General features: G+C 34.0%; 1 long non-coding RNA gene across 1 annotated transcript; it reads left to right on the top strand.

The window, feature by feature from the left end:
- The first annotated feature begins 10,091 nt into the window (after positions 1–10,091).
- LOC149659344 (uncharacterized) lies at positions 10,092–12,397 on the top strand. Its single transcript, XR_016369823.1, has 3 exons — positions 10,092–10,179; positions 10,358–10,464; positions 10,548–12,397. It is a non-coding gene; the product is annotated as an uncharacterized LOC149659344 (long non-coding RNA).
- Positions 12,398–12,901: the final 504 nt, after the last annotated feature.

The raw sequence follows: 12,901 nt of genomic DNA, 5'->3' as shown, positions 1-12,901 counted from the left end.
AACAGCAACCTGTAATATGGCACCGCTCAAATTAAAACAGCTCCGAATTGGCTACCAGAATGTACGAGGCCTAAGGACGAAATTAGACATGATCAGGACAAACCTATTGAGCAGCACCGAAGATGTAATCTGCTTGACGGAAACGTTCTTAAACCATACACACTTCGACAAAGACTTTGTTCCACTTGATATGCACGTTTTTCGAGCTGATCGCCAACAATTAAACGTTAAGGACAGGAGAGGAGGCCGGAGTCTGATTCTAGTACGAAAAAGTCTCTTGGTAAAGAGACGGACTGAACTTGAGCTCCGACCGGAATGTGTATGGATTGAAATAGACGGAAGAAATGGACATAAGACTTTAATCGGGAATCACTATTTCGCTCCTAAAATAACAAAAGAAGAGTACGCGCAATATTTTGATCAACATTACGCCAAATTAGAAAATGGCCCAGGCGACATTGTCATTGTAGGCGATTTCAACATTCCTGGAGTCAATTGGGACATTGGTCAGACAAGCGAATGCAATTCTGGAGTAAAACCAAAGGCGGAAGTCGTTCTTCACTTTGCACTGAGTCTAAACTTGCATCAGTATAATTCTTTCCGAAATGTCTCAGGAAATATTTTGGATCTCGTTCTCACAAGCACAAATACAATGGTTCAGGAAGACCAGACACCACTAGTTGAAATAGATGTGTTTCACCCACCATTGTCGATCGTCATACGATTGAATGAGAACCTGCACATGGTACCTAAGAAAAACATTCAGAAACGAATCAACTTCAACAAAGGAAACTATACCAACCTATATACTTACCCCCGTGATCAGTCCTGGAAAGAGATACTAGCCGATCAGCCAGTTGACGATGCCGTCGAGGCACTCCATACCGTAGTCGATGACGCGATGAATCGATTTATACCAAAAAGTATTTGCAAATCCTCAAAATATCCACACTGGTTCTCGCCGGAACTAAGAAAAGCCCTGCGTCGAAAACAGTATTTCCATAGAAAGCATAAAAGATCAAACAATTGGATAGACCTACAAAAGTTTAAAGAGCTACGCAAGGAAGCTCAAAAGCTGCTAAGGATTGACAAGGACAAGTATGGCCGATCAATAGTGAAGGAGTTGAAAGAAAAGCCTCAAAAGTTTTGGAATTACATTAACAGCAGAATTAAGCCTAAAGTTAGAGAGAACTTACGATTGGAAGGGGTAAACAACGAAACAATTGGATAGACCTACAAAAGTTTAAAGAGCTACGCAAGGAAGCTCAAAAGCTGCTAAGGATTGACAAGGACAACTATGGCCGATCAGTAGTGAAGGAGTTGAAAGAAAAGCCTCAAAATTTTTGGAACTACATTAACAGCAGAATTAAGCCTAAAGTTAGAGAGAACTTACGATTGGAAGGGGTTAACAACGAAACCATTGTCGACAATGAAGAAATAGCTCAAACATTCAAGCACCATTATGAACAATTATGCGGGGGGGAGAGAGACTTACTCACCGACAAGGAGCAAACAATAGTATTAAACAATATGAGAGGCAATTTTTTACAACCTTTCCTTTGTCTTCAAATCACAGACAAGGATGTTGATGAGGCAATTAGAAACATTAAACCGAACAAGGCCATAGGAATCGATAATATCCCTGGATTTGTAGTTAAAGCCTGCGCGCAGTCGTTATCCAGTCAACTTAGGCACATATTCAATACATCACTGAAACAATGTGTTTTTCCAAAAAATTGGAAAATATCTTTGGCGGTACCAATATATAAAAAAGGGCGGAAAGAAGACGTGAACAATTATCGGTTGATAACCATTATCTCCGTATTTGCAAAGCTCTTCGAAAATATCGTACATAAGTACTTTAGTAATTGGTTCCAGTCGGCTCTAGCGCCTTCGCAACATGGGTTTAGTAAAGGAAGATCAACAAACACGAATCTACTTACTTTTATGAATTTCTTGGTACCAAGAGTTTTAAACCAGAAGCAAGTGGATTGCATATACATGGACCTAAGCAAGGCTTTAGACCGAATGGACCATGAGATACTGCTTCTGAAACTATCATGGTACGGTATGGATGGCAAGATGTTAGAATGGGTAAAAGGCTACTTAAAGGACCGAACGAATTACTTAAAAATAAATCAAGATCCTACCGATATTAGTTTTAAAACCACCGTAGGAGTCCCGCAAGGGTCTGCTTTAGGCCCCCTACTATTTGTTATATTCATAAATGACTTACTGTGGACCAACGAGGACAACTCGCTAGCATACGCCGATGACAATAAGGTTTTCAACGAAATAGAAACAATACAAAACTGCAATGAGCTAAACATAAAACTAGAAACCATAAGTGAATGGGGCAAGAGAAATAATTTACCGCTAAACCCAGATAAAACATATATAATGACATTCACTAGAAAAGTAAATTATATTACATACCCCTACGTGATAGACGGCAAAGTTTTACAAAGATCCAAAACCTTGAAGAATCTGGGCGTATTGGTCGACGCGAAACTACTCTTTGTTGAACATAAAGAAGCTATACAAGCCGAATGTTTCAGAAAACTATATGCTGTACTAAGAATAGCCAAGAACTTTAACAGCTCCACGATATTTATCGCTTTTTATGTATCCTTGGTTCGCGTCCGACTGGAATATGGGTCATTAGTTTTTGGGGGCTGTAGTGCACATAACATAACTAAATTAGATAGAGTTCAAAGAAAATTTGTAGAACTACTTTATAAGAACTTCCGAAACCCTTGTAAAATTGAATATCATTATGACAACAACTTAAAATGTCTAAAATTCATAACAATTCGAAATCGTCTAAAATATCATGAAATTACTTATTTATACAATCTTATAAACAAATATATAGACTGTCCTTGCCTCTTAAGTAAACTAAATTTTAAATTACAAAACGGTGTGAAGAGGGTAAAGAACTCTTTTTACATATTAAAACATTATCAAACAAACCCAATACTAAGAATGCAAAAAACATATGATGAATTAGAGAACAGTCCTGACCTATTCGAAAACATCAAAAGTCGTTTTAACTCAAATTTGAAGAATCTCCTAATGGGAAAGTAAAAATAGTAACGTGTTTTATTTATTAATTTATTTTTTCTTTTCTTTATTTTTATTTAAACGTTTATAGCACCGTTATATATGAAGTAAATTATTAATTTTTATTTATTTTAGTTAAGTTTAATTTTCAAAGACCTAATTTAACTCGTGTACGATAGTAAAAAGTACTTATGTATGTTAATATGCCCAAAATTCAATTCAATTATTAACATTAAACCTCATATATCAAAATGTTCGAGGGCTAAGGACTAAATCCAAAGAATTTTTTCTAAATGCGACTCTAAATGATGGTGAAATCATCTGTCTCACTGAGACCTGGTTCAACTAAGCCACATTTAATGAAGACTATTTTCCGAACCTCTCTAACGTTTATCGGGCGGATCGTCCGTAACTAGATGGCAAAGACATTCGAGGTGGAGGTGTATTAATTGCATGTCGTAAACCTATTACAGTAACGCGCAGATAAGATTTAGAACATATAAACGACTGTGTATGGCTCGAAATACATGTACAGAAACAGAGGAAACTACTAGTTGGGTATCATTACTTACCTGCTTCCACTTCTGAGTGGGAGTTTACCAGCTTTTTAGAAACAATTCTGCCAAAACTATCAGCATTTGATGGAGAATTGCTTATTGTTGGTGATTTTAACCTACCAGGCATAAAGTGGAACCTCAATGATGCAACTGCATGTATATCGGCGGTGAAACTCAAGGCCCAGCTACTAATAGACTCCATGAACACAGTGAACCTAACGCAAGTTAATGAGATAACGAATTGCAATGGGAACATTCTAGACTTCATTCTTACTAACGTCATCAATATTAGCAGTGAAATTACCTCAACTCCTTTAGTTTCACCAGACAAGTTCCATCCACCAATGGAGATTACCATACCTGCCATTGTTTCACAAGATTATGATTCTAAAACATACTTAGCTTACAAAGCTGGCGACTATTACGGCCAGTACACTTTTCTGGACAAGTTTGATTGGACTCCTACCCTACGTGAGAAAAATATAGACGTGGCGGTTGATACTTTAACATGGGCCGTGCAAGATTACATGAAAGAAAATATCCCAGTAAAGTCGTACTTAGCTTCGTCTCGATACCCGCATTGGTTCAGCATAGAATTGAGGAAGTTTAAACGAACTAAAAAACAGGCAGACTTCCTAATATATAAGGCATTGCGAAGGAAAGCGGCACTATTATTAGACACTGATAAATTAAAAAACGCTCATACAGTAGTTGACAGCATTAAAAAAGACCCAAAAAAACTATGGGCATATGCAAATTCGAGACTCAAACCAACTGACAATAACATATCTATTAAGAAAGGAAATAGGATAATTACCAACACAGTCCAGCTTGCCGAAATATTTAGACAGCAATTCTACAGAGAGCCTAACACTTCTGACAGAGATAGTAATGAAAAAGACACCGATCAAACCCCAAACAACTTAAATGTTTGTTCTTACTTCAATACAATTACAATTACAGAATTAGATGTAAACGAAGCCATTGTTAAACTAAAACCCAAGTTTTCCACAGGAATAGACCGCATACCAACATTCATAATTAAAGGTTGTTCTGACATTTTAGCGAAAATTTTGTCATATATCTTTAATGAATCAATGAGGCAAAATAAATTCCCAAAAATGTGGAAAACGTCAGTAATAGTTCCAGTTTTCAAAAAGGGCTCTAAATTAGACAACACAAATTATAGACCAATCGCTCTTATATGCATATTTGCATAGCTTTTTGAAATGGTCCTGTACAAACATATAAGTTATTGGTTTAAACCGATGACTAGTTCAACTCAGCATGGATTTTGCGAGGGTCGCTCGACAACTACCAATCTCATGCAATTTATGGACAAAGTATCTAATAGCCTGTTAAACCAGGAGCAGGTAGATTGCGTATTTCTAGATTTAAGTAAGGCTTTTGATCTCATGGATCATGTAATACTATTCAGAAAACTTGGCAAATATGGTATGGGGGGAGATATTTTAGAAATATTGCGATCGTACTTGCAAAATAGGCAAAATATAACTAAATGCAATGGTGAGCTAACTAATCAATCCTATGTTACATCTGTTGGAGTGCCACAAGGCTCCGCATTGGGACCCCTTCTATTTACAATATACGTAAATGACTTATCGAAGTATGTTAAATCCTCTGACATATCTCAGCTTGCTGATGATTCAAAATTATACAGAGTAATTAAGACGCACAAGGATTGCTTAGCTCTCCAAGGAGACATTGATGGCGTTGAAAGGTGGAGTTTACTTAATAAAATACCATTAAATAACCAAAAAACAACTATTGTCACTTACACACGTAAAACCAATAAGTTAACTTTCAACTATACGTTAGATTGAATTACATTATATAGAGCGAGTTACCATAAAGATCTGGGAATGATATTGGATAGTAAGCTTATTTTCAAGGAACAAATATCTGACGTTACATCTCGTAGTATCAGAACGCTGTCAATGTCCCTAAAAATTGCAAAATCATTAAATTCCGGAAACGTTTTTAAGATACTGCACTGTAAAAAATTACTGTCGAAATTACGGCAATTTTACTGGCAGAAAATTACCAGGAAAGTTACCGTTAAATTAAAGGATTTTTTTACCGTTAACGTCAACTTTAATTTTATCGTGAAACTTGCAATTAAAAACCTGATATATGTACAATTATAGTATAGTTAGTTTAACCGAAACGTTACTCTGGTGTCAACAGTAAATTGTACCTGATTTCTACTGTTATTTTAAAATAAAATGACGGTAAAAAAACCACAACGTTATTTTTCACGTAAATCTTGCAATTAAGAACTTGCTCCATGCAGAAGTGTCGTAAGGTTAGTGCCAACGTGAAATTCTGCCGTCCTTCCTACTATTTTTTTCAAATAAAATTACAGGTAACCGTAGTAACTACTGGTAGCATCCCATTATTTCAAAATTAAATGACGGCAGCCCATCGTAACTACAGCAAATTTTATGTGTTTTACGGTTTATTTTCAAGGTTTTCAATTATAATTTTGAAGTCTAACTAGATGGTAACAGCATCCCTCAAAATAAGTTGGGAAACTAAAATAAAAAACATCTCCGAGTCGAAAGCTAATATATCCTATCAAGAATTATACTTCTCCAACAAAGGTCAATCAGCCAATGAGATAACAGGAAATAAAAAGCCCAAATCTGGCGAGATCTTGCCTAGTTCATTTGTAAAGGCTAAAATGTCTAATCCTTTACTATATATCCTCATTATTTCTATTAAAGGTCTAATATATATCATTTAAATGTGTATTTAACTTTCGGCTCACTCTGAACCGTTAGGACCTCCTCAAGGAGAAGATGAATCACGGCTAATTTTGCTTTAGCCCAAGGAATTCTTAATTCATGAATCCACTTCGAACAACAGTTACTAAATAATAAGCGTTAACATCCAGTGAAAATATGAAAGTTAAATTTTACGTTTACCCTATATATAAATGTAGTAAAGCTGAAATAAAAAGTAAACACAAAATTTGAAATATTAATATCAAGAGATGTTCTTGGAATATTGAAATGAAACAGAGCTTTATAGTTACACAACTACTAAAAGAATCGTAATGTCGAAACATATTTAATAGATTTTCATTTAATATTCTTCAAATAGAAAATATTGATGGTTTTGTAAGAGATCTTTTAATCCTACTCGCTTTATATTAATTTTGATACGCGTATAGTGTTTCGATTCAGATGCAATCTTCATTACTCGTTCTATATAAACTTTCAATCGTGTCGTTCCGAAGAAAGAAGTTTATCTTAAATGATTAAATAAATATATCTTATATTAATTATTTTAATCGTCTGTATTTTAGATTCATTAAAGTTAAGTCGATGCAAGAAACATCATTCCTAAAACTATTTTAAACATAGCTATTGTTAACGTTTGACTTCTAGCGAACACCTTTTTTAGAATTTTCGTGAATTTAGGGTATAAAAGGTGATCGATTCACAGTGAGGTATAAGAAAATGAGAATATGCGTGAACCCATGGTGGAAGCCCTGCCATTGTGAGGCTAGACATTTCTCGTAACCCTAGCCGCTCGCTGCGTACATCTTAAACCTAACGACGTAGATGCAGTAGAAGCTAATGTTGCAGATTGGTGTCTAAGTGGTATAGACGAATAGTGCATGGTGTTGTTGCTAGAACCCAATAAATATTTATTGGTATTGGGTGAATGAGTTCGCCATCAGATGAAGTTATAACAGCTAGTTAACGATTAACGTTAAGTAAGATAAATATAGCGATGAAGTAAAGTTTTCCGAATTTCTGTGTACTTCGAATGCGGTCCGGAAATTGCGAACACGTTTGCTCCGATTTGCCAACTGCTAACGCGGTGAAAGACAGACGGACGCACAGACACGTCCAGTATAATACCTCTCCGTGACGTCATCGTCACTCGGAGAGGTAAAAATAAATTTCTAGATAAAATGTTTTAGGAAAATGAAATTGTTGTTGAAAAATCTGAGATAAGTAATTTTTTTACTTCAATTAATTTATGTGAAATAAATCCAATAACAGTAAAATAAATTTCCCCAGATATGAGAAATTTCCCTCAACCTGGCATCACTGAATTACGCGGAAGAATGCTGGTTAATCCGATTTGATACGCTTAGTTATTGTCCAATGTCGTAAATTGTAATAATAAATAAATAATAGTAAATAATATCTTAACAGAGAAAAAAGGTGAACTTATTTGAATTTATTTCATTTGGGGTAGTACGAAACCCAATGCAAAGAATACCATTGTTGATATATTATTCCTAACCTAACAGCATCCTCACAGTTGATCGCTGATAATTTATTGTTCATGTTACGATATTTCTAAACGACAATGTTTCTACTACTACTTAGTTTTGATTTTACAGTATTTTTAATCGACAGTATTTTTACTATTACTTTATTGTTGATGGTATGGTATATTAAGATAACAGTAACCTTCTTGTTATTTATTGAACATTTACTGCTAAATGTACTGTTAATAAAATTATTACATTTTTTACTTTGTTTATAATAAATATCCTGTTAATCCCACAGTAATATCTGGTATTGGATGTTACTTGTTGAAATTTTACGGTAATTCAACAGGAAGAAACGGTTATTTTTGACAGTGTGTATATATCTCTTATAAGAAGTATTTTGGAGAATAATATTTTAATTTATGGAGGATGTGCTGAGTCAAGTCTTCAAAAAATAGAACGAACCCAAAGAAAATTTATAGAGTATTATTATTTCAATTTTAAATGCGAAACTATCTACAAATACTGTCTCGTAATAGAATATCTTGGACTACAATCATTAAGAATTAGGAGAAATATGCTTGAAATATGTTTCCTAAAAAAATTACTAATGTGTCAGTTGGATTATCCCTATTTACTGTCTAGAGTCTATCTTAATGTTCCAAAGCAGAAAACACGCCAGAATTCTAATTTTTACTGTAAAAAGCCTCAAGATCGTAATCCTATATCAAGGCTACAAATAACGGCTAACTCTAACAAGGATCTCGATTTATTCTTTTATGGAATATCATACATTAAAAATTATTTTAAAAAATTGGTAACTTAGTTAATTTAATATTTCGTTTTTAAATGGTTTTTAAATAGTTAAAGTAGTAATTTACAGTACTTAATCTGGCAGAGGCATAATTGATAAAAACAATCATAAAAATAAATTTTAAAAATCATAATGACAACAATTTTAAGAAAAAAAAATAACTTCGAGTTAATGTATTTTATTTTATTTAGTTACACAATGAAAGTGTATTTTTAATTTAAGACCTCATGACCCACTGTTAAAAGCCCTCGGGCGTTATAGACACGCTATAAAAATTGAATTGAATAGAATTGATATTCCAAGGATAGTTTTTAATATTATTATTTGAAATGGCTGTTTATATATTGCTTAAGCTATACTACATCTGTATTTAGAATAATCCTTGATCTAGTGATTTCATGAAGAAGGCTAAGGTCTGGATTCTGTCGGGTAAATCAAGTTTTATTCGCTATAGGCGTAGTGAACCAAAGAGTAAATAATTGAAGCCCAAGGTGTAGTAAACTTGGGGTTTTGATGTTCGTGTCTGTAATGAAGGACATTAACGGTTCAGAGTGAGCCGAAAGTTAAATACACGTTTAAATAATCAGGTTTAAATTTTATAATAGAAGAAAGCATCATGGTAGCAATTAGATCAATAAAAGGACTAATCATAATCGGGTTATAGCTTTGAAGTTTTTTCTTGTTATGGAGCGCATTGACTTTCAGTGCGTCTAACCACAAGACAGCTTTGGTGATAATTTAACGTTAACACTCATGTTGGCAAACTAAAAATATCGTTGAGGTGAAACGAGACAATAGTGTTTATACTGCAAACCAGTTTTGAATGTAGCTATCGATATATATGTTTAACACTAGAGGCGTAGACAATTAGGCTTTTTCATTCTAGGAGAGCGGTAGCTCTCTTAGATAAGACTTCATACTGCTCTTAATGTATAAGGAGGGTTTTTTGTTTGGATGTAGTTTTTTTTGTATTGTATTAATTGTTTCGAAAAACTTCCACAGAACTACAATTCCGGTCCTCACTATGTGGTTAAAATTTCAGAAAGATCCACCCATTAGTTTATTGTATAAAAAATAAAGTTGCTAAGGGTGGTTTTCATTTGCATAAAATTAGTCAGTGTTTTTGGTGCAAACGTTCAAATTTTCCCATAGAAATAACATAGGAGTTTTTCTCCATTTTACCTATTTTTTCGCAAACCCTTTGCAATGAAATATACGTTTGTTACGTTTGGGAACGGTTTTATATCAAAATATAAACCTTTTTCTAGGACCATTTTTAAGGTTTTTGAGAAAAATTAAGTTTAAGTGCTAAATTTCATGCGGACGTTGTTGTGGCTACGTCATTTATTATGACGTAGGTTTGGAACCTTTGTATAGAGGGAGAAACTAAATCTTTTTGGCAATGGCCGACGCGTTTTGTTACCTTAAAGATTATTTTTGAACTTTGAGAACGTTGTTAAGCTTTAAAAGATCTGATTTTAATATTTTTCGTAAGTAATACTTTATTTTGATTCAATACAAAAAATTAAATGGTTTGATTTAGTCAATAATTTATGAATTAAATTTCATTTATTGATTACTAAGCCTTGGACTTAGCAATAGTAGTTTTGGGCTGTAGGTAGTACGGTAGGTAGGAGATATTTACAGCTATAGTCATTTTTTGTTTAGAAAATACGTCGTCCGCTCTGCCTCTGTTCGAGTCTAAGCGTTAAGGGAAATTTTTCTCCCTTTTCATATAAAAGAAGGGGCTAGTTAGGTCTAATTTTATTTTTTTCGTAAGTAAAACTTAATTATAATTTATTTCAAAAGAATTTAAAGTTAGGTTTTAGCCGATAATTTATAAATTCTTTGATTTTAGTGAGTATCGGTGAAAAGTTCAAGACAGGTGTCAGTGTCAGCTGGTTGTTGTAGTTAGAAGACCAATTGGCCATGTAGGGTAAGGGCTCGTTTAATTCTCACCTGGGACCAATGATAACTGCTATGAAGATAAATTGTTTCTTAAATTGCTGGTGGAATAAATGATTGATTAAATCACACGATGACAAATCCCTGGCACCAAACAAACCAGAGCTCTGCTAATTAACTGGCAACTAATTGAATTGGAATTAGCAATTGGATAATTATGACTTAATTAGTAATTAGGCATAGAGGCTAATTAAATTCAATTAGAAATTAGACATTTATATTTCAAACTAATTACAATTACTAATTTCGAATTAATTACCTAAATAATTAAGCTAGAAAAGAAACCATAAGTAACAAATAACATTAGAAAAGTGTCCATGGATGTCCTACTCCGCCTTCGGTAATGCAAATTAGTATATTGTCTAATATTGACGAAAAAAAGTGTGCGGAAGCTGTGTATTATCCTCGGAAAATTAGACAAGCCTCGAGAACAGTCTGAGAAATAGCACACTTCCTCTGGTCCAAAATCACTTTATTAATTACTTGGACTAGTTTTTTTAATTCAAAAAGTGGGGGTTACTGGTCCTCAGGACCAGTTTATTAAGGACTGGTTTTTTAATTCAAAAAGTGGGGGTTACTGGTCCTCAGGACCAGTTTATTAATTGTAAATCTATAGCAGAACAAAGGCAGGGACCAGTCCGGAGACCAGTTTATTATTTTGGACACTATGGGGTCAATGATCCCAAGGACTAGTTTAAAAAATATCCTTATTTCCCAGACTGCTCTTGAACCCCGTCATGGTAAATTTTATCTACCAAAATGGCGGCAAACTTTCCAGAATGGAAGGCTTGTGGAGGAATGCATATGATTGGCTAAGTGGAAGCATGACGTTTAATGGGGGATATTTTCATCCCTTTGCCCACTCCCTATAACGGACTCTATACTAGTAAATCCTGGGGACAGCTATTAATTCAAGAAGGAAAGAATTTCAAAATGGGAAGTTATGATTTTAGAAAGAGTTATAGATAGCAATGTGAGGTTTTTCATTATTAATCTACGAATTGAGATAAAGAGATGAATGGGTGGAATAACTATTTTGGCCCCTTCCCCTAAGCGTATTGTCTAATGTTTTGAGGGGTTTAGAAATTTAGAAAGGCAGATATTTACTTTAAAATCAGGAAATTATAAGTTTTGGATCTTTTACAAAAAACATGATAATTTAGGAAATAATTTAACTGAGCTTAGCAAGCCAGTTAGGTACACCTTTTCGACTCTGGGAGCATCTTGTGGGGCTTGTTTAATCGAAACCACAACATTTATTTACTTTAAAATTCGACGAAATTTGATTGAGTTATGAAAAAATTGATTAACGCAAGTTGATAAAGAAATTGTTTAACGCAAGTTGATAAAGAAATTGTTTAACGCAAGTTGATAAAGAAATTGTTTACCGCAGGTTGATAAAGAAATTGTTTACCGCAGGTTGATAAAGAAATTGTTTAACGCAATTTGATAAAGAAATTGTTTAACGCAATTTGATAAAGAAATTGTTTAACGCAATTTGATAAAGAAATTGTTTAACGCAATTTGATAAAGAAATTTTTTAACGCAATTTGATAAAGAAATTGTTTAACGCAATTTGATAAAGAAATAGTTTAATTGTTGGAATTGGCAAAAAATAAACATCCTTGTTTTAGACTAAAGTGTTAACTGTACATAAAAAACGGGGTTTTTATTATTGACGACATATTTTTTTATCTTGATAAGAGTTTACTTTTAACATTATTGAAAACCGTTTGGTTCAGTCTTTTCTTGCACTTCAATAAATGTAGTCGTATTTATACTTAAACTCTGTTCAGTGTTTTTATTAATAAACAACAGGTTATGGGCACAGCTCGTTTTACTGCGCTTGTATAGTGTAAATAGTTAAGTTCGTTAAGACCGCTACGGAAAGAAAATATCGAAGAAGAGATCGCAAGAATCATGGCATCAAATCACAACGTGCGGATTGAAACCTTGACGAAAGAAAACTATGACACTTGGAAATTGCAAGTAGAAGCACTACTGGTTAAAAACGACTATTGGGAATACGTCGATGGAAGCAAACCAAGACCAATACTAATCACTGGAACCGGAGGAAACTCTCAAGAAGTAGCAAAATGGGACAGAACGGACAAGAAGGCGAAATCCGATTTAATCCTGGCAATCAGTCCATCTGAATTGAAGCAAGTTAAAAGTTGCGTAACTTCGCATGAAGTCTGGAAAAAATTAGAGTCCATCTACCAATCCAAGGGGCCAGCACGAAAAGCC

Source organism: Phalangium opilio, unplaced genomic scaffold, assembly GCF_054372755.1.
Source record: "Phalangium opilio isolate 3A_F unplaced genomic scaffold, DU_Popi_V2 ptg000073l_1, whole genome shotgun sequence".
Lineage (NCBI taxonomy): Eukaryota > Metazoa > Arthropoda > Arachnida > Opiliones > Phalangiidae > Phalangium > Phalangium opilio.
Note: the sequence above shows the minus strand (reverse complement) of the source record. Positions and strands in the feature narration are given on the sequence as shown.